At 36.0% G+C, this 20,610-nt stretch overlaps 2 pseudogenes; both read right to left on the bottom strand.

Moving 5' to 3' along the window:
* Positions 1-4,525: 4,525 nt before the first annotated feature.
* Positions 4,526-14,983, bottom strand: LOC148584889 (receptor-like protein 54; annotated as a pseudogene).
* Positions 14,984-15,897: 914 nt separating this feature from the next.
* On the bottom strand, positions 15,898-17,830 carry LOC148584888 (receptor-like protein 43; annotated as a pseudogene).
* Between the last annotated feature and the right edge of the window lie 2,780 nt (positions 17,831-20,610).

The raw sequence follows: 20,610 nt of genomic DNA, 5'->3' as shown, positions 1-20,610 counted from the left end.
TTCTTACTATGGGCAAGTGCATAAAGCCTTGCCTTCCATGGAGCAACTCTCTTCTGCTTCAGTATTGGCCTCAAATGGGGTTCCTACGTTTGTTTGTTTGTTTTTTTTTTTTGACGTAGATGTTACCATAAAGATATCTTTAAGGATGTTTTTGTGTAACTCGGTGATTTTTATACTTATTTAACTGTGAACTCATCTATCTATCTGCCTATTCTTTTGTAGTAATCTAACAATCACATAGGTGCAGAGTCGACTTAATAGATTTTGAGGCCTTAGGCAACAAATTTAAGTAGGACCTTTTTTTCATTTAAATATTTAATTAAATCATTTTAATTTTAAATCATTCTTTTTTACTTTTGCCCTTAATTTTTTTTTTTTTTTTTTTTTTCAAATGACTTGCAAAATTCATTTTTGTTAAAAGACATTTAATTTCAACGGATGTCATATTTTGTGTTGAGCTACATATAATTTTTTTTTTAAGTGTAAAATTTAATTTACAAAAATGAAATTTACTTTATTCTTAAACTATGAGCTTAGTTGAGAAGATGATAAAGCGCTGTGATGATGAGGAGTTTCTGCAGTTTGTGGGTATAGCAAGGAGGCTTTGGTTAAGGCGGAATGATTTGGCGTATGGTGGTAGACTCTAGCACTCGGAAGAGGTTGTTCGTCATATGCAGTCAGCCCGGTTAGACTACAAAGCGGGGCATGCAGTGGAAGTCACAACACGAGCAGTACGTCGACAGGTTCAGTGGACGGCTCCTCCCATAGGCTGGATCATGGCCAACTGGGACGCTTCGATTGATCATACACGTGGGAGTTGGGGTATGAGAGTGATAATACGTAACCATGAAGGGGATATACTTGCTACGAAATGTTTTTACAGGCGGGGATGTTTGGAACCCACTGATGTCGAAGCCCTTGCTGCTATGGAAGCAACTAAAATTTGCTGTGAGCTTGGGTATGAATGGATCAAATTCGTGGGAGATGCAAAATTAATAGTGGAAGCGGTGAACTCTAATGAGCAGGATTGGGATTGGAGTAAAAAGGGACACATAATTGATGTTATACGTTTAAAACAAGGATGAGTTGTGGTTCTCTGATCCACCCACTTGTATCCAGAAACTTATTGTTTCTGAGAAATCTGTACTCCCTACTTTTTTTTTTTTTTTGACATGTCCATACAAGGGAAGGGGGAGGGGGGATTCGAACTAGTAACCACTGCTTCATAAGGCGTGGTCCACAGTCGATTGAGCTACCCTTGGGGACCTGTACTCCCTACTTGAGTTTTCAAGAAAGAGATCACTTTATCAAAAAAAAACTATGAGCTTAGTAACTACTTTAGGTGTGCAATTAATGTAACTTCCAAATTTTCTCTTTCCTTTAAAGTCTTAATATCTTGGGATTTAATTCTTTACATTTATGTTTACCATAATTGGGGCCTTAATTAAAGAGCACTTACTAACTTTTTTGTCATAATATTATTTTTTACCATAATTGAGGCCTTAATTAAAGACAAGTGACTAACTTTTATCACAATTGAGGCTCTAATTGTTTTTTTTTTAATTTTTTAATTTATGTTTTTTATAAAAGAAAACTTAATTATACTATATATATTTGGAGCCTTATTTTTATTGGGGGCCTTAAGCAATTGCCTAATTGGCACTGCATAGGTGTTAGAGAATCCATATGCCGATCATGCTTATTGCCTCCTTTTTTTGATAGACGACCATGGTTACTGTTTAGTATATCTTTTGCTATGTATATGTGTTTCCTTTACAATGTATTTTCTTTCTTTGTTATGTAAAAATTATTTGTTTATATATATTTGCTAATGTGCTACCTGTAACACATATGCTTACTTAATGTGCTAGTGTACATTTATCATGTAAGAGCACAATATTAATATTTATTTAAATAAAATTTTATATAGTATCTCTTAAGTGTTTGGTGAGGAATACACATTTTTAAAGAAAATATTATATCACTGCAAGATCTATTATCTCTGATGTAGCTATAATTACTGGAAATAGGATTGCAAATCGGATATTTGTGTAGCGGAAAAATCAAATTCTCATGCCCACAAACTCTTTATGAAGAATATGTGAAGAACCGTTACAATTTAAAATTAAATCACAAGAACGAAGAACACTTACTTGGATATCAACGGTTACACCTAGATTTGGGCAAAATAATTTTGATTCTTCTTTCTCCAATAACAAGTTATTCCTTCCTTCTCCAAGAGCACGACAGATCTTAGGGATCATGAGACTTCTAGATCTTCTCACCAATAACTGATAATAACAAAGAGAGTGTAAACTCTTACTTGGCTCTTCAAATCTTAAACTTATTGTTCTTTGTGAGTTAACACAAGAACTAATAATTCTCATAGTATTTTTGAAAATTAGTTATCAAGGGAACTTGATGAGCCATTTGACAGCTTAAGATCTTCTCTATTTGTAGGCTTAGCATGCTGGTAGAGGTTTAGAAATAACCAATGTAGGACAAGTGGTAATTAGAACTAGGGAAAAGCAAATCCTAGTTAAACTAGGAGAGGGGGACGGCTAGGGGGAAAAAACCCTAGCCTCCCCTCTAACTATAAGTGACGCATGGGGCCAGGGATATTTTCCCTGGCCTCATGTGTCTCCTGTAGGGATTTGGGCCATAGGTTTCATCCCAGCACAATCCCTCTAGCCACCAACACATAAGTAAGGGAATTTTCTTCGGCTTTATGTGTTCCACTAACTCCTTGGACCTTTTACTTTTATCTAAAGCCCAATTCTTATATATATATATGTACTATATCTCTCTAACCCATGTTTTAAATAATTAAAACATGTAGCAAATAAATAAGAAAACCTAACTTTGGTTAAATTACATTAGCTTGGTGAGAGACTTAAAGGAAAAAATATTATTGGATTAAATATGTCTGTAACCAAGTCTTCTTGACATTTTTTACGCAACAATATTTTAATTATTTTGACTTACTTAACATTGACTTATGATCCCTGCATGAAATATTTCATAGCAAAATTAAGGTCAAGGATACTGTCACTTACTTCTCTACCCATTTTCCTTATAAACGGTATTTTTGAGAAAAGACAACTCATTGGTCTGTTCAGTACCTTAGGCTGTGTTTGGCAAAGGAATGGGCCGGACCGGACCCAAAAATCTTAAAAATTCATCTCAAAATCAACCCCAACATTCTTAGTTTTTACATCACATCAATCACTTTTTTATTATTATTCAAATAAAAAAATAACTACAAAATTTTTTTTTTTCATTTTTTCATACAAAACATTCTTACTTTTTTCTCTCACATCAATCAAATCTGCTACAGCTCCGGCCCACTTCGTTTTTCAAGCCCTTTGCCAAACACACCGTTAGGGTCTCAACACCTCAATCTGAAGTCACTGATTCACTTGATCAAGATAGATCACCAAGATTCGATGTGTAATAATCTTTCTCAAAATGAAATGCCCCAGTTCCATTTAACAATTGGGAACATTATAGGTTTAAGGATTACAAAGATTATGGATTAAGACCTTGTGCAATAACCATGTTATTCACACCCATAGGCATATTCAATATTATCCTATGACATTTTACATGCATAATAAATATGATAAACCTTCTAGTAATAGGCATATAAAAGACATTTCATATGACATATGCTCAAATCATTTAATCAATGAATAAAACATATATTCATTACAAACATTTGAATGTCAATATAAAATCATTGGGATTTATGGCACAATCCCAAACAGTAACATCACGTGTGAAATTAGATATTTTCACTCACACCTTGTTATTTAAAGGCGATGTGTTATAGACAAGCTCAAACTCGGAAAATAGTTTACAAAAAAAAAAAAAAAAATGAAAACCATTTTACACAGCTTAAAGAAGGTTTTCTTGGTCAACTGGAAATTTTTCTGTTTGACCAAGTTTTTCGCTCATACAAAACACCAAAAAACAAGGAAAACATTTTTCAGAAAATATTCTACATTGAAAAAGACATAGCCTTAATGTATTGTTGACGATGTGACTTAAAAATGAAATCAATTTTATATTTTTTGTGATTTTTTTGTATTTTGAGTTGTTTGTTAATTTTTTTATTTGGAAAAATTACACTATACCCCCCAAAAGTTTTACCTGATTTTCAATTTTTCCTTCAATATTTAAAAATTTGCAATGTACCCAAAAAAAAAAAAAAAAATGCAATGTGACCCATCCATCAATAATTTTCGTTTTCTCTTAAGGAAATTATTGAAAATACCTAATTGTTCCTATATTTTATAAGGAAAGATAAAATAAAATAAAAAACCAAAAACATTGGGGGTGTCCGTAGCCACCCCCTTGGGCCATTTGAGCCACCCCCATTTGGTTCCTTGGGGGTGACCAAACCACCCCCATGGGCTGTGGAGGTGATGATCCCGACTCTTCATGTGTGGATTTTTCTCTCAACGGAAGGCCACATAGTCCTATGTTCACTTCGTAGGAAGTTTCCGAAAATGTAGCAAATTGCTTAATCTATGGAATCTGTCCTACCAATTGATTGAATGAAAGGATGAGAACCGATAAGAAAAATAAGACCATTTGCAAGTTGAACAGGGATCTCACCAATAAGTTCATTGTTTGATAGGTCTAATGACTCAGGCTGACTCAATTTGCCAAGAGATGGGGGGATTTGACCCATAAAAGTGTTATGCGACAAGTTGAGAGTATATAGTGATTTGAGTTCTCCTATTTCTTCAGGTATAAGCTCCCCAAAATTGTTCCATGAAAAGTCAAGAGAGTTGAAGATAGATAGGATCTTCACTAGCTCTACCTCTAGGCCTTTGATGGTAACAGTTATGTAATACCCCTGATCCAAGTAGTATGATATTGTCCGCTTTGGGCCAAGCCCGCACGGTTTTATTATCGAGTTTACTCTCAAAAGGTCTCATACCATTTAGAGAGAGTATATTCTATATAAACACGTCATCTTTTCGATGCCCAGGCAATGTCGGACGTCACAATCGCCTCTCTTACGACCCTGCGTCCTCGCTGGTGACCTTCATGAGTTTGTGCACACTCCCCCCATCTTAGGCTGGGCTATGACTCTGATACCATATGTAACACCCCTGATCCAAGTGGTATGATATTGTTTGCTTTGGGCCAAGCTATATATCTATATATAAAATATATATTGATTTAAAGGTTTTTATCTCAAATGACAAGGTTGGCTTAACGGTTTAGTATGGGCTAATCTCATAAATCTGTCATGAGCTCGAATACTCATATATCAACAAAATTATGTTTTAAAGTGATTTTTCTTTATAAGGAAATTTTTACAAAAACCCTACTTACAAAAGCCCTAGCCACCTATGCATCTTAAAGGCTCCAAGTTTAAATTTTAAAAATATTACTTTTAAGGAAACTCGGTAAACTGCATTGATTTCTCTAATCCTCTTGTCTTGAACCTAGCCTCCATTACATCCTCATCCCAATAAACAAAATTGGGTAGCATTAAGGTAATTTACGTATCTATAATGGGATATTTTTATGATTTTATACTTTAGTAATTATGTTATTGCTTTAAGAACCATTAAGAGAGAAAATCGGTTTTGAATTAAATCACCTTCTAGCAATTTACGTATTACAAGAGAAATTGCCTCTACTTATTTTGGTATTATTATTATTAATTAAAGTAAATATATTCACCTCACTACCTCCAAAGCCTAGAAGGGTAGTTGGGAGAATAAGACAAAACCCTAGCCTCCTTGAGATTGAAAACACACGTACATACCCTACGTCTCTTTCTCTTTGCTCTTCCTAGCACCCAAATAAATAGGAACAAGACAAAACCCTAGCCACTTTTCACATTAGCCGTACCCCACTACCCAAGCATCACTTCTCTTTCTCTCTACCTTTCTCCAATACAACATACTACACAAAGCTCTCAAAGCTTTGAGTCATCTTCTCCAACTTTCATTTCCACTTGAGGTAAATTATTTTATTCCCCTTTGTTGATTTCTTTTATGTTTTCAATTAAATATGCAAGTATAATTGTTGTTCATACTTGTGCTTTGCATTGTAGATGAAAACCTAGACCATGCCTAATATTGAGAATACTATATAGGATATGTCTCTACGTTAGTACAACAAATTGCAACTCGTGCTTTCTTTCGCATACCTTTAAGAAATCAATATTTCATATAAATATATAAATATATTTTTATTGCTTTTGGCTTGTCAACCACCATGTTCATGACCTTTCTCATGTCACCTTTTAAAGAACCCATGTTTATATATATATATATCCTTTTATTTGCCTTGGAATTTATCAACTAGCGTTCACTTGTCTTGTAAGAAGCCAAGAATAGTTACTTAGGAACCAAAGTGTTTTTCAAAGAATTATGTGTATAATCCACACTTATAATCCTCGTATTCGGGAAAAAGTCTAGGAATCTATTGTTACCTTTAGAATCATTTGAGGGGTAGAAGTGGAAGCCTAGGGGTTCTAGGGTTAGCTTTTTATTAATTTAAGGCTATCATAATTAAGTTGTATTAATTCAGGTGTGTGACCGTGCTGGTCAGTCTCTCTAGCATCTTTATCGAGGTAAGTGAATTTACTATACCTTACAGAAAAATTATCATGACATGCTATTTATGAAATTATGCCTCAAATTGCAAATGATCATTTTGTTTATATTATGGAATTATGCTGCATGCATGACAAGTTTGAGAAAAAGAAACATTTTGAAAATAGTGATGTTGATAACGAGAATTTTGAGAAAATGATAATAAACGCTCCAACATGATGCCCTACAATGTATCAAGAGAAGTACAAGAAATGAGAAAAAAGTTATAAACTGAGGGCACATGTATGGAGGAGAGTATTTTTGGCCCCAAGAGAAACAAGAAAGATGCTCGGTACCAATGCTAAGGATGGAGGCGCAACCACTGAAAGAGGCTCTGCCAAAAGTTGGTTCTATCATAGTGTTTTTTTTTTGCCATGCTGAGTGCACCCAGAGTTAATCGGCTGGCCAAAGGGGCAAGGCTGTGGCCACAGTATCTCATCCCAGGTCGCAAGGACCGCGCAACCCTAGTATACGTGGGTAACAATATACATGGGCCCTAGTATGAGATAAAGACTATCGACATTTTTATTGATGATAATATATTTTATGTGCTTTCTGTTTTCTTAAAAATATACTGGGAACGTATGTAGTTATGAGTTCCAATTTTCAAAACGAGACAAGGAGTAAAACTGCTTATGGTTGTGGATTTCACTTACTAGGCCCCCATTGGGGCTCATCAGTTTTATTTCTTGTTTCAGGTAAAGAGCATGCTGGAATAGAAGGCCAGAATGGGGGCAAAATTAATTTTTCCAATAATTTGTAATAAACACTTTGATAAACCTTATACATCTTTGCAAAGCTTATGTTTTAAAAGAAAAAGTGACAAATCTAGCCTTAACGGGTTGGGGATGTTACAAGTTATCACATCTTGATAATAAATATTCTCGGACTCATCTTCAAATTGGAGGTGATTGAGATGAGATTGGGCCTCATTTTTATCATTTGTTATTGCCTTCCAATCAGAAAAGTATTTTATTGGAAGCTTACCAGTGAAATTGTTTCCTGCTAGGTCTACAATTTGAAGCATCGGCCAAGAGGCATTAGACCTTGAACAATCAATGGGCCCAACAAATTTGTTAGATCGTAGAATAAGGACGTGCAACATGGACATGTTCTTCAAGTAACATGGGAAGGCATCCTCAATGTGGTTATTCCCAACGTCTAAAACTTCCAAATATGTGCATTTGGCCAGAGATTTTGGTAGCTTTCCCTCTAATTGGTTTCCATTGAGATTTAAAGTTTGTAAGCCACAATGTCTTGGAAAAGTATTAGAAATTAAACCAGTGAAGTAGTTTCTCCTTAGATTCAGCACCCCTAAAGTTATATTCAACCCCTCCTGAGTCTCACTCAACTTAAATACGCATTGGGGAATCATACCACTCAAGAAATTATTAGACAAATCAAGAACACGAAGATATGTAGCATTGCATATTGATTGAGGGATATTCCCATGTAATTTATTGCTTGAAAGAGATAGGAAAGAAGTTAAAGAAAGGGAATTACCAATGCTAGCTGGTATGACAAAGCTGAAATTATTCCTCGAGAAATCCAAGTATTTAGCATATTCTGGGAAAACTAAGAGTTTCCCTTGGAGTTGGTTGGAGAGAAGGTCTAGGATTGCTAAAGAAGGCATGTTGAGTAAAGACATAGTTTCCAGATAGTTATAAGAAAGATTCAATGAATAAAGATAAGGAAGTTTCCACATCCAATTGGTTATGTCTCTGTGAACCTGGTTGCCTGAAAGGTCTAGATTACATAGTGTGGATTGATTTATCAATGAGTGAGGAAATGTGTTCAACTTATTAAAAGCCAAGCTTAATGTGATAATTGGAGGAAAGGTAGATAATGAAGAATTACTTCCATTATATTCAATCACCAAGCTGTTGTGGGAAAGATCAAGAACAAAAAGGCTTCTCATGGTCCGAATCACATTAAGCTGTAGGGAGCCGCTTAAGTTGTTCCAAGAAAGATCGAGCTCCTCAAGACCTCGAAGTTCAAAGACAGACATGGATATTGAACCTTCTAAGTTGTTGTGGCCCAAATCAAGGGTGTCCAATAGGTAAGAACAAATAGTTGAAAATTCAATGAGTTGACCAGAAAATAAGTTGTTGAAAAGTTGTAATTTCTGCAATGATGGAATGGAGAATAGAGAAATTGGAATATTGCCTTCCAATGAATTGTAACTCAAGTCTAGAACCTCCAGATTCAGAAGTTCTTCCCACTGAGTGGAAGTAATATGACCTGTTCAATCATTATTGGAAAGATTTATTGCAGTCAAATTATTACCCATGCTAAACGATGGAGTTGATCCGTCGAAGTTATTGTTTGACATGTCTAAATAAAGCAATTGTGTGAGGCTTGCCATTGACTTAGGGATTAATCCATTGAAATTGCAATCAAAAAGACGTATTTCGAACATCATTTTCAAGTTGCCAATAGAATGTGGCAATGTCCCCGAAAAGTTTGTCCTTCTAAGCAACAACATTCAAAGAGATCCATTCGAAGGAAATTTGGCAATGAACCCTGAAATACGTCATTACCTGATAAGTAAGTGTTTGCAGTGATGGAATCTGGAAGATCTTTTTTGGAAAATTTCCATTCAAACGAGAAGAAGAGAAACTCAAGGATGTCAAATTTTTGAAATTTGCAAAAGATTTTGGAACTGGAGTAGAAAAATTGTTATAATCAAGACGAACAATTGAGAGAAACTGAAGATTGAGTAATGAGGAATCAAGAGGCCCCGAAAGACGACAACTTGAGAAGCTCAACACTCTCAGATTTGACAGTGAAGATGATAATGCTTGACACCATTCTTTCTTTTTTGCTGATAACTTAACACCATCAAGATGAAGTTCCATACGCTCTGAAAGGTTCTGAACCAGCATATTTAGATTTGGATTCTCAAGTTGAAGGTTTTTTTTAGAAGAAGAATAATCATTCTTATTATTTCAAGAGAGATGAATACAAGATAAATAGTAGAGGAAGGCCACAAAATCAGCAAATCAAATCAAATCAAATCAGCAAATCTCTAGGCTAGAAAACAGGGAACAAAAACTACCGAAATCTAAAATAGTAATTTCATATTTTATTCCTAATTTATTGCAAATAATATAATCTCCTAATTTATTGCCTAGAATTCCGACACCCCCCCTCAAGTTGGAGCGTAGATATTTATCATGCCCAACTTGCTTACGAAGCTCTACATGCTTCGCGTGATCATGTTGTACTGGATTTTGAGCAATACTTATGGCAGCTTTGTTGTCACAATACAACTTCATTGGCATGTTCACCGGCATCCACAGCTCTTCAAGAATTCTCTTTACCCATAGCATCTCACAAACTCCATTAGCCATAGCCCTATATTCTGCCTCAGCACTACTCCTTGCAACCACATTCTGTTTTTTGCTTCGCCATGTGACCAAATTTCCCCAGACATAAGTACAGTATCCTGACGTGGATCTCTTGTCAATAACTGAGCCTGCCCAATCTGCATCAGTGTATGCCTCTATGTTTTGCTGTGTGGTCTTCTGGAAGAGTAAACCTTTGCCTGGTGTACTTTTCAAGTATCTAAGAATTTGATAAACTGCTTCAAGATGTTTCTTGTAGGGTGAGTGCATAAACTGGCTTACCAAACTCACAGCAAAAGCAATATTGGGCCATGTGTGTGATAAGTAAATTAACTTTCCCACCAACTTTTGATACCGAGTTGTATTCACTGGATCACCTTACTTGTCATCTCCAAGTTTCTGATTGGGATCGATTGGAGTGTCTGCTGGCCTACAACCACTCATCCCAGTCTCCTTAAGGAGGTCGAGGACATACTTCCGTTGGGAGACAACGATCCCTTTCCTCGACCAGCAACCTCCATTCCAAGGAAATACCTTAGAGATCCTAAGTCCTTGATCTCAAATGTTGATGAGAGGGAAGTCTTCAATCGGTTCATCTTAAGTATGTCATCTCTAGTGAGAATTATATCGTCTACATACACAATAAGTATCGCTATCTTCCCATCCTATGAATGTCTTATAAACATCGCATGATCACCTTGCCCTTGAGTATACCTCTGACTTTTAACAAACTGAGTGAATTTCTCAAACCAGGCTCTTGGTAACTGTTTTAACCCATATAAAGACTTCTTTAGTTTACACACCTTTGTGCCAAACTTTTCACCAAATCCTGGAGGTGCATCCATGAACACTTCTTCCTCTAGGTCTCCATTGAGAAATGCATTTTTTACGTCCAACTGTTGCAGAGGCCAGTCATGATTAGCTGCAAATGACAAAAGAACTCTTATAGAGTTTAGCTTTGCGACTGGGGCAAATGTCTCCAAGTAATCAATGCCATAGGTCTGAGTGAATCCCTTGGCAACCAATCGAGCTTTATACCGTTCTAGAGAGCCATCAGATTTATACTTGATTGTAAACACCCATTTGCATCCTACAGTTGTCTTTCCTCTTGGTGGATCAACTAACTCCCACATGCCATTTTTTTCAAGAGCTTTCATGTCCTCGAAGACAGCCTCCTTCCACTCAGGAACTTTCAGAGCATCCTGCACAGTATTTGGAATCTCCATACAAGACAATTGTGAGGTAAAAGCACAAAAAACAGGTGAGAGATTTTCATATAACATATAATTGGGCAATGGATGTTGGGTGCAAGACCTCACACCCTTTTGGACAGAAATGGGAAGTTTAGAATCATCGAACTCAGGATTAGAACTAGAGGAGTTAGAACTCAAAGATGAAATGGGCTGAACATGAGGTAAAGGCTCAGTGAGGACATTACCTGGAGGATTTATGGATTCTGGGCAACTCAAAGGATTGGAAGACCCTTTCTTTTGAGTTGTCCTCTGTCGCGAGTAGACAATGTCAAATGGTACCAATGCTGTAGTTTTTTTTCATGTTTCTCCTTTGTTAGTCGTTATAAGATCATGAACATCATGAGATGGCATTGTAGGAAGACCTGCCTTTTCAATATCAAAAAAACTCGACTCACTATCTTCTGGTATAATAAAGCTTGGGTTTTCAGGTTGGATAATCAAAGGTGGAGAAGGATCATTTTGCGAGTTTTCAGTTTGGAAAAAATTATGAAAAACAACCGAATCTTTGTTTTGGTTCCCCCCTTGAAGATGAGACGTGAAATAGGGATGTAATTAAAAAAATGTAACATCCATGGTAACAAACATTTTTTTGGAAATGGGTTCAAAGCATTTATACCCCTTTTGAGTGGGAGCAAAACCAACAAACACACATTTCGGGGTTCAAGTTTTCCTCCATTATGACTATGAATATGAACAAAAGCGGTACAACCAAATATCTTTAGTGGTAAAGAAGAAGAAAGCTGATTTGTTGGATAAAACTTATGAAAAACATCAAAAGGTGTTTCAAAGCTTAAAACCTTATTAGGCGTTCTATTTAAGAGTTATATAGCCGTTAGAATGGCTTCACCCCAAAGATATTTAGGTACCTGATTGGTAAAAAGCAATGCCCGAGCTACTTCCAATAAGTGTTTGTTTTTTCTTTCGGCCAAACCATTTTGTTGCGGAGTGTCGACATAAGAGCTTTGATGAACAATTCCTTTTTCAAGAAAGAATTGGCTCAAAATGTTTTTGAAATATTCTCGACCATTATCACTCTGCAATATTTGAACATTTTTTTTGAAATTGTGTTTGTACCATGGTGTAAAAATTTTTGAAAATTGTTTCCACTTCAGATTTTTCCTTCATCAAATAAACCCAACTTAATCTCGTGTGATCATCAATAAAGGTCACAAACCATTTTTTTCCAGAATACGTAGATGTTCTACATGGGCCCTAAATATCACTATGAATCATAGTAAATGGTGTAGTTGGTTTGTAGGGTTGGGTGAAAAAGGATGCACAATGATGTTTAGCAAACTGACAAACTTCACATTGAAAAGAAGATGGACTTTTATTCTAAAATAAACTGGGAAACAAGTATTTTAAATACTGAAAAACTAGGATGGCCTAACCTATAATGCCATAACATAATATTATTATCTTTAGAAACAGAAACAGAATTTAAGCAAGTACTTTGACATCGTCTACTTGAGTTAGGTCCATCGTCAAAATAATAGAGTCCGTCTTTTTCCTTAGCACTGCCAATCATCCTCCCCGTGGTCAATTTCTGAAATTCACAATAAGAAGAGTAGAAATTAGCTTGACACTGATGATCAGAGGTAATTTTACTGATGGACAGCAAATTACAAGACAAATTGGGAATGTGGAGCACATCATGGAGGGTTAAGAACGAAGTGAGTTTGATAGTTCCTATCCCAGCAATTACCGAGAGTGAACCATCTGCAATTTTGACCTTTTTATTGCCTACACACGAACTATAGGATGAGAACAATTTGGAGCAACCAGTCATATGATCAGTTGCGATGGAATCAATTATCCAAGAAAGAGCAGAGTTAGGAATAACACCTAAAAATGCAGTAGCAAGAGAGTTACCCTTCTGTACCAAAGAACAAGACGGAGTTAAGGATAGTTTTGGAGATTGAAACAATTTGTACAAGTGCTCTAATTGCTCCTTGGTAAAAGGGACTACATCCGAGTTGATAGAAGGCTCCTGAGTCTCTTCGTCAGTGGCTTGGTAGGCGCGATTGCCACGTTTGGGTTTTGGCTTCCAATTTGCTGGTTTACCATGAAGCTTCCAACACGTCTCCTTCATATGCCACGGTTTTTTGCAATGCTCGCACCACGGTTTCTTACGCCCAACGTTGTCAGAATCAACACCTCTTCACACAAAAGCAGAGCTCTCAGGTTCCAGGTTGAAACCAGGTTCGGTGTTGAGCAACATGATTTTTCTCCTTGACTCCTCACGTCTAACTTCAGAAAAAACTTCCCGAATAGAGGGCAATGGCTTCCTGCCAAGAATGCGGCCTCTGACCTCGTCCAAACTCCGATTAAGACCGGCTAAAAACATGTAAACCTTGTCGTTTTCCTCTCTCTTCTTATGGCAAGCGTAGTCGTTCGAATTCTCCCAATCATCATCATAACACTGATCAAGTTCCTGCCATAACATTACCAATTCGTTGTAGTAAGTAGTGGCATCACGACCATTCTGCTTGGATTTCCAGAGTCGAGTTTTCAACTCAAATATTTGAGAGGAATTCTCCCGATCTGAATAAAGATCTCGAACGGCCTCCCAGACATCTTAAGCAATGGGAAGAAATAGATGAGGTTTTCCAATGGCAGGTTCCGTGGAATTGATGAGCCACGCAATAATAAGAGAATTTTCGGACTGCCATTTTTTTTATTAGGATCACCAGTAGCAGGTTTCGGTATTTCGCCAGTCAAAGCCCAATTTTGCCTCTGCCATCGATCGCCAATTTCATGGACTGAGCCCACTCGAGATAGTTGTACCCATTGAGTTTTGTAACCGTGAGATAAAGGGCTGAATTTTGGGAATAGTAATCTGCAGATACAGGCGTGGGAGGAATAGTGGGATTGGGCGGAATGGTTTCTGAAGTGGTATCGGAAGAGCTGGTGGGATTTCTTTGGGCGCCGGTCATCGCTGACTTATATGATATCATCAGAAGAAAGAAGAAATAGAAAAAGAGCATGAAGCTCTGATACCATGAAGGTTTTTTTTAGAAGAATAATAATCATTCTTATTATTTCAAGAAAGACGATTACAAGATAAATAGTAGAGGAAGACCACCAAATCAGGAAGGCCACAAAATTAGCAAATCAAATCAAATCAAATCAGCAAATCTCTAGGCTAGAAAACAGGGAACAAAAACTACCAAAATCTGAAATAGTAAGTTCAGATTTTATTCATAATTTATTGCAAATAATATAATCTCCTAATTTATTGCCTAGAAATCCGACACAAGTTTCAGTGAAGGAATTTCGCTATTGTAATAATAAGTAGATAAATCAAAAGTAACAATTGGCAATTGGAATCTGCCCCGTAAAGCCAGCATTTGACAGGTTCAAATAACTCAAGTTTGAGAGCTTGTCTAATTGGGATGGAATCTGGTAGGAAAGGTTGTTATAAGCCAAATTCAAGTGCCGAAGATACTGAAGACTGAAAAGACTGCTTGAATTATCAAATCCACGGTAGATTGATTCACTGCTCAGGTCAAGACCGATAACACGTCCTTGGCTGCAGGTTACACCTTTCCATGAACAGCAATCAGCACTTTGATTCCAATAATTAATGCACCAGTTTTGTGGACAAATCCCTATCAAATTTGATGTTGTTCTTCAATTGGAGCAACAAGGCTTGCTGATCGCCGAGACACTGTCCCGACACCACATAGATACAGAAACTGGGAAAAAGTAGGCATATCATGGGCATCAAGAAAAGCCACGAAAAGAGTGGAATTCTCATTGGAGGCTGTAACAAGAGACACCCACACGTACAATATATAATGAGTTGAAGAAGAGTTAATGAAATTACTGATGGGTTCAAAGTTCAAACAGAGTAAGAGAGTCAGAAGAACATTACATTTTGGGCCTAAAGGTAGCTGATGTGTACGTTGGCTGACAGAAATCCACTCAGATTTGGCAACTGAAAGTGTAGAAGAAGAAGCAGCTGTAGCAAAGGCTTTGCTTCAACTGGAACGAACAACGAACATAGTTGATCTCCGAGTGACTAAGTGTAAACTGAAACAATATTTAGTTAAGAGGAAGATGTAGAGAACAATAATCAGCAAAAACTTGATATTAGATGAGTTTTCCTGTGGAGTACTAAGAGCCGCTACTTAAACCACGTAAAGTGTGAGGAGCTACTGCTGATTGCTTGACTTCTCAAAATCAAACGGACGCATTTTGGTTAGAAGCTGCGTCATTTCCAAAACCACAATAATGGTTCAAAAGTCTCTCTGCAGAACCAGAAGAAGAATTGCACGCACTTCCGTTGAAGTCCCAGCCGCAATGATGGTTCCACGTGACTAACTTCGGTGCCCGGACTTATGTTACAAAATTTGTGCCGATTTTAGGCATCAAAATAGTTGAAAAATGTTACACAAATAAATGTCGCATGGCATGTTATCAAGACAATTAGAAAGCAATTGTTCCTTAAGAGTCTAATTGTTCCCATGATCGAGCGTCTCATAAGTCACTTGCAAATCTAATATTAGAAAAGTATTTCACTAATATATATATATATTTATATATATATATATATATATATATATATATATATATATATATATATATATATAAACATAAAATAAATAAAAATAAATAAAAAAAGGTCAAACCTGATTGTAAAGCTCCTCGTATCTATCACTAATGCCTATGTCATTGATTTATGTGTGCTCGTCTTTGACGATTTTCTATTCTAATGTATGGCTGAGGAAAAATCTTGAAAAAAATGTCATCAACATGTTTGTAGTAGCATATCCTCCACCTCTTCTAAAATATAAGAGGCCCAATAACAATCCCAAACCTAAAAACAAATCCCAATTCAACACTTAAGAAGTTCCAGATAATTGCATTCCTATAATTCGAATGAGTTTCTTCAGATGTTGGAGGAGAAGATCTCGGCTTTTCATGTGTGCATTTTTCTTTCAAAGGAGAGCCACATAATCCTCTGTTCCCTTCATAGGAAGTTTTCGGGAACGTAGCAACTTGCTTGATCTGTGGAATCTGTCCCACCAATTGATTGAATGAAAAGTTGAGAACTGACAGAAAAATTAGACCATCTGCAAGTTGGAGAGGAATCTCACCAGTAAAATTGTTGTTTGACAAGTTTAGTGACTCAAAATAAGTCAATTTTCCTAAAGATTGTGGGATTTGGCCCATGAAAACATTGTGAGACAAGTTGAGGATAAGTACCAATTTGAGTTCTCCGATTTCTCCTAGTATAGGACACTCAAAATTGTTACATGAAAAGTCAAGGGTAGTTAAGATAGTTAGGATCTTCACCAGCTTTGCCTCTAGGCCTTTCATGGTAACAATTATCACATCTTAATAATAAATGTCTATCACAAACATAAGATCCTTAGCAATTACCTCGGGTTGGAAAACGTCACCATCTTTGGGCCAACCTTGTCTTTGCTTAAAGTTGAGGTGATTAAGCACATATTTGACCTCAATTTTATCATCTGTTATTGCCTTCCAATCTAAAAAGTATTTTTTTAGAAACTTACTAGTGAAATTGTTTGCTGTGAGATCTATAATTTGAAGCTCTGGCCAGGAGGCATTGGGCCCTTGACAATCAATGGGCTCATAAAATTTGTTAGATCGCAGAATAAGGATGTGCAACATGGATATATTCTTCAAGAAACATGGGAAGGCATCTTCGATGTGGTTGTTCCTAAGGTTTAAAACTCGAAAGATGTGCATCTGGCAAGAGAGATTTCGGTAGCTTTCCTTCTAGTTGGTTTCCATTGAGATTTAAAGTTTGTAAGCCAGAATTACTTGGAAACATATTAGAAATTGTGCCAGTGAGGTTGTTTTTGCTTAGATTTAGCACCCCTAAACTTGGCTTTGACATCTCTTGATCAACCTCACTCAGCTTAAATAAGCATTGAGGAACTGTGCCACTCCATCAGATAAATCTAGAACAATAAGCTTTGTAGCATTGCATATTGATCTAGGAATACTCCTATATAATTTATTACTCGAAAGAGAGAAGAAATAAGTGTTAGTAAGGAAGTTGCCAATACTAGCTGGTATGACAGAGCTAAAGTTATTCCTTGAGAAATCCAAGTATTGAGCTTGTTCTGGGAAAACTGAGAATTTCCCTTGGATCGAGCTGGTTGGAGCCAAGGTCTAGGAGGGTCACACCAGATTTGCTGAGTGAAGTCAAAACTAGAGTCTCCAAATAGTTATAAGAAAGATTCAAGGAATAAAGAAAAGAACCTTCCCAGAGCCAATTGAGTATCTCTCCATGAATCTGGTTGTCTGAAATGTCTAGAAAAATTAATTTGTATAGATTGATCAAGAAGCCAGGAAATGTTTTCAACTTGTAATGAGCCAAACTCAGCTTATTGAGATAATGTAAGCTAAAGTCATTGTATGAATTGTGAAGTTCACCCGAGATGGATTCGTTGGCCAGGTTAAGACTAAAGAGTTGGGTGCCCTCGCAGCTTACACCTTCCCATAAACAGCAATCAACACTTTGATTCCAGTGCACTAGTTTTGTGGATGAAGCATTGTCAAATACGAGGTTACTCTTAAATTGGAGCAACAGGGATTGTTGATCGTCATTGCATTGGCCGCGCACCATAAAGATACTGAAGCAGAAGGAAAGTAAGAATATCATGGGGATAAAGAAAAGCCATGAAAAGAGTGGAATTCTCATTGGAAGCTGCAACAAAAGACACCCACGCAATATATAATGAGTTGAAGAAAGAGTTAATGAAATTAGTGATGGGTTGAAGAGTGTAAGAGCGAAGAGTACATTACATTTTGGAAACTGAGAAAGTGTTAAATAAAAGGTAGCAAAGGCTTTGCTTCAACTGGAACAAACAATGATGGTAGTTGATCTTCGAGTGTATGAGTGTACGTAAACTAGAATCGTTATTTATTATAGAGCAGAGGGAGACAGCACTAAGAGCAATAGCCTTAACGAGGCTTGATTTACGGTTAATTTGCTTGACTTCTCAGAAAGCAGTGGACACATTTTGGTTGGAAAACATAAAATAATAATGGTTTAATTTGCTTTATCTTTTGCTGGTGACTTCTGAAAAAGCAACAGAAAGTATAAATTAAGGTGATAGTGCAGATTGGTGCTTGGAAGCTGGATTTTCTTAAACATATTTAATTGAATAAGCGGTCCCAAAGCCTGGATCACGTTCCTTGTTAATTCATATAATATTGCTCATCTTTTTTGATTGTAATATAATGATTGAATCTTTTTCTTGTGTGTAGGCAAGCAGACGCTGGAATTTTACAACTCCAGCCAACAACAATCAACATCCTGTTGAGTGGATTTACCTCCCTAAACACCCAAATGTTCTACAACGTCGTCAATGGCTGCCAGAACGTGAAAATGCAAGGAATGTCAAAGTGAGTGTCTGATAGCATCATCTTTATGAAGAAGCATACAACTCGGTGAAATACAAAAACAGAATACATTCATACCACTGATCAGTGAGATACAAAAGTAACATCCCAATGAAGTCGGTATTGTGAACGTTTTATGTAACCGCTAGAATTACACATAAAATATTTTTAGGTAATATTAATATACCTAATTCAATGGACTTTTTTTTTCTTGGATCATGAAGATTAATTCTTCTTAATTTCATCACCACTTGAAACTTCATATATATAGACTTCACTATTTCTTTACGGAGAAGACGAGGCTTGATCGAGGTTTACGGTTTGCTTGACTTGTAAATCAAAATTTAATTAATGCTTAATTATTGTTAATGAATGATGAGTTGGAATTAAGAGAATATTTGTCTCCCCACTCAACACTGCTTACCATTACGATTCTACTTTTCCACAACTTCCGCCATTATTTTAACGTTACAAATTCTCAATAATCTCAAAACAACTCAAGTCTAAAACTGTTTTCAAAACCAAAATATCAAATGAGTTTAGATATAAGAAGGATTAGAGTCTTTCTAGAGTCCTTCCAAATGTGACGTGGTTTTTAAAATTACCATTGAATATGAGATAATCATTATTAAATTTTGATTTCTTGGTAATTTTAAATGCCACATCACATTTAGGAGAACTATAATCCTCCTTATATCATTACTCTTTATGCTTGCAGAAATGATGCAACCACCGAAAGTTTCTAATGAAAAACACAACTCACTTTGAAGCCTGATGAGTTTTTCCTTATGTTGAAATAATGATGAGGCTATGATAATATGTTACAATTTTTGTGTTTTACATATATTTTTAGCATTCTCTAAAAATTAATGTCAGTTTAATAAACTAAATTAAGAAATTTTATTCCAATCCAATGGATAGGAAAATTTTGTCCACAGCAATATTGCCAATGATAATAGAAAGGAATTGGCAAAGAAGTTCATATTGAGGGAATTAGGAGCTTCTTGCCTTCGTCCTCGCCCGTGCCATCTTAATGACAATCAAAAAATAGAAAGCCCCTCACAACATAAATAAATAAATAAAATCGGAAAAAAAAAATGATCTGAAGAAATATCATAATTAATATGCTACGTTATGTGCAAGAATTACCATTGTCGATTTGAGTCATTTGACTGAAATCTTTAGCGGCTCTACCAACACACGCCTACTCAGGCTACTCTTCAGTAACAATAGTAAATCTTTCTAAAACTATATATTAAGGTATATATTTATCACGATAATTCAATTTTTATCATATTTAAGTCTTGATTAGTTTGATTTCTAAAGGACTAACAAAAATTAAATCTAATTAATTATATATGAAAGTAGGTTCATATTTAACATTCTCTACGCTCTCATGATCAATGCATGAGCATCTTTGGAATTTATGTAATCAAAACTCCTCACCGCTTGTGTAGAAGAAATTCTTGCATATTGGCTTTTATGGGATGAACATTATTTATGGTTCACAACTTGAGATTATGTGAAAGAATATGGTTTCTCTTAATTTTACGCTAAAAGAATTGTAACAATATAATGCATTCTTAATTTTGATCTCTCGATTTTGTTTTTTATAAAGATTCTCAAGAACACTTGAGGACTTAAAATTAAGAAACACAAGAATGTCAAAGTGTTTGAAAAAACATCATCTTTATGAAGAAGCATACAACTGATCAGTGAAAAACAAAAATAGAATACATACATATATATATATATATATATATATATATATATATATATATATACTACTCAGTGAGATACAAAAGTGGCATCCCAATGAACGTTTTATGTAACCGGCCACTAGAATTACGCATTTGATGGATGAGCGTAGAGTAATATTACAAATCTTATAGTAAAAGTCGACTACTACTAGATACTTGTAACCAAGGCCAGTATGACAGCATGAGTTATCTAGTTTGACTTCCACCATCCCATGACCGTCTCCTAAGTCACCTGCAAATT

This window comes from Corylus avellana, chromosome 6, assembly GCF_965113065.1.
Source record: "Corylus avellana chromosome 6, dhCorAvel1.hap1.2, whole genome shotgun sequence".
Taxonomy (NCBI): Eukaryota; Viridiplantae; Streptophyta; class Magnoliopsida; order Fagales; family Betulaceae; genus Corylus; species Corylus avellana.
Note: the sequence above shows the minus strand (reverse complement) of the source record. Positions and strands in the feature narration are given on the sequence as shown.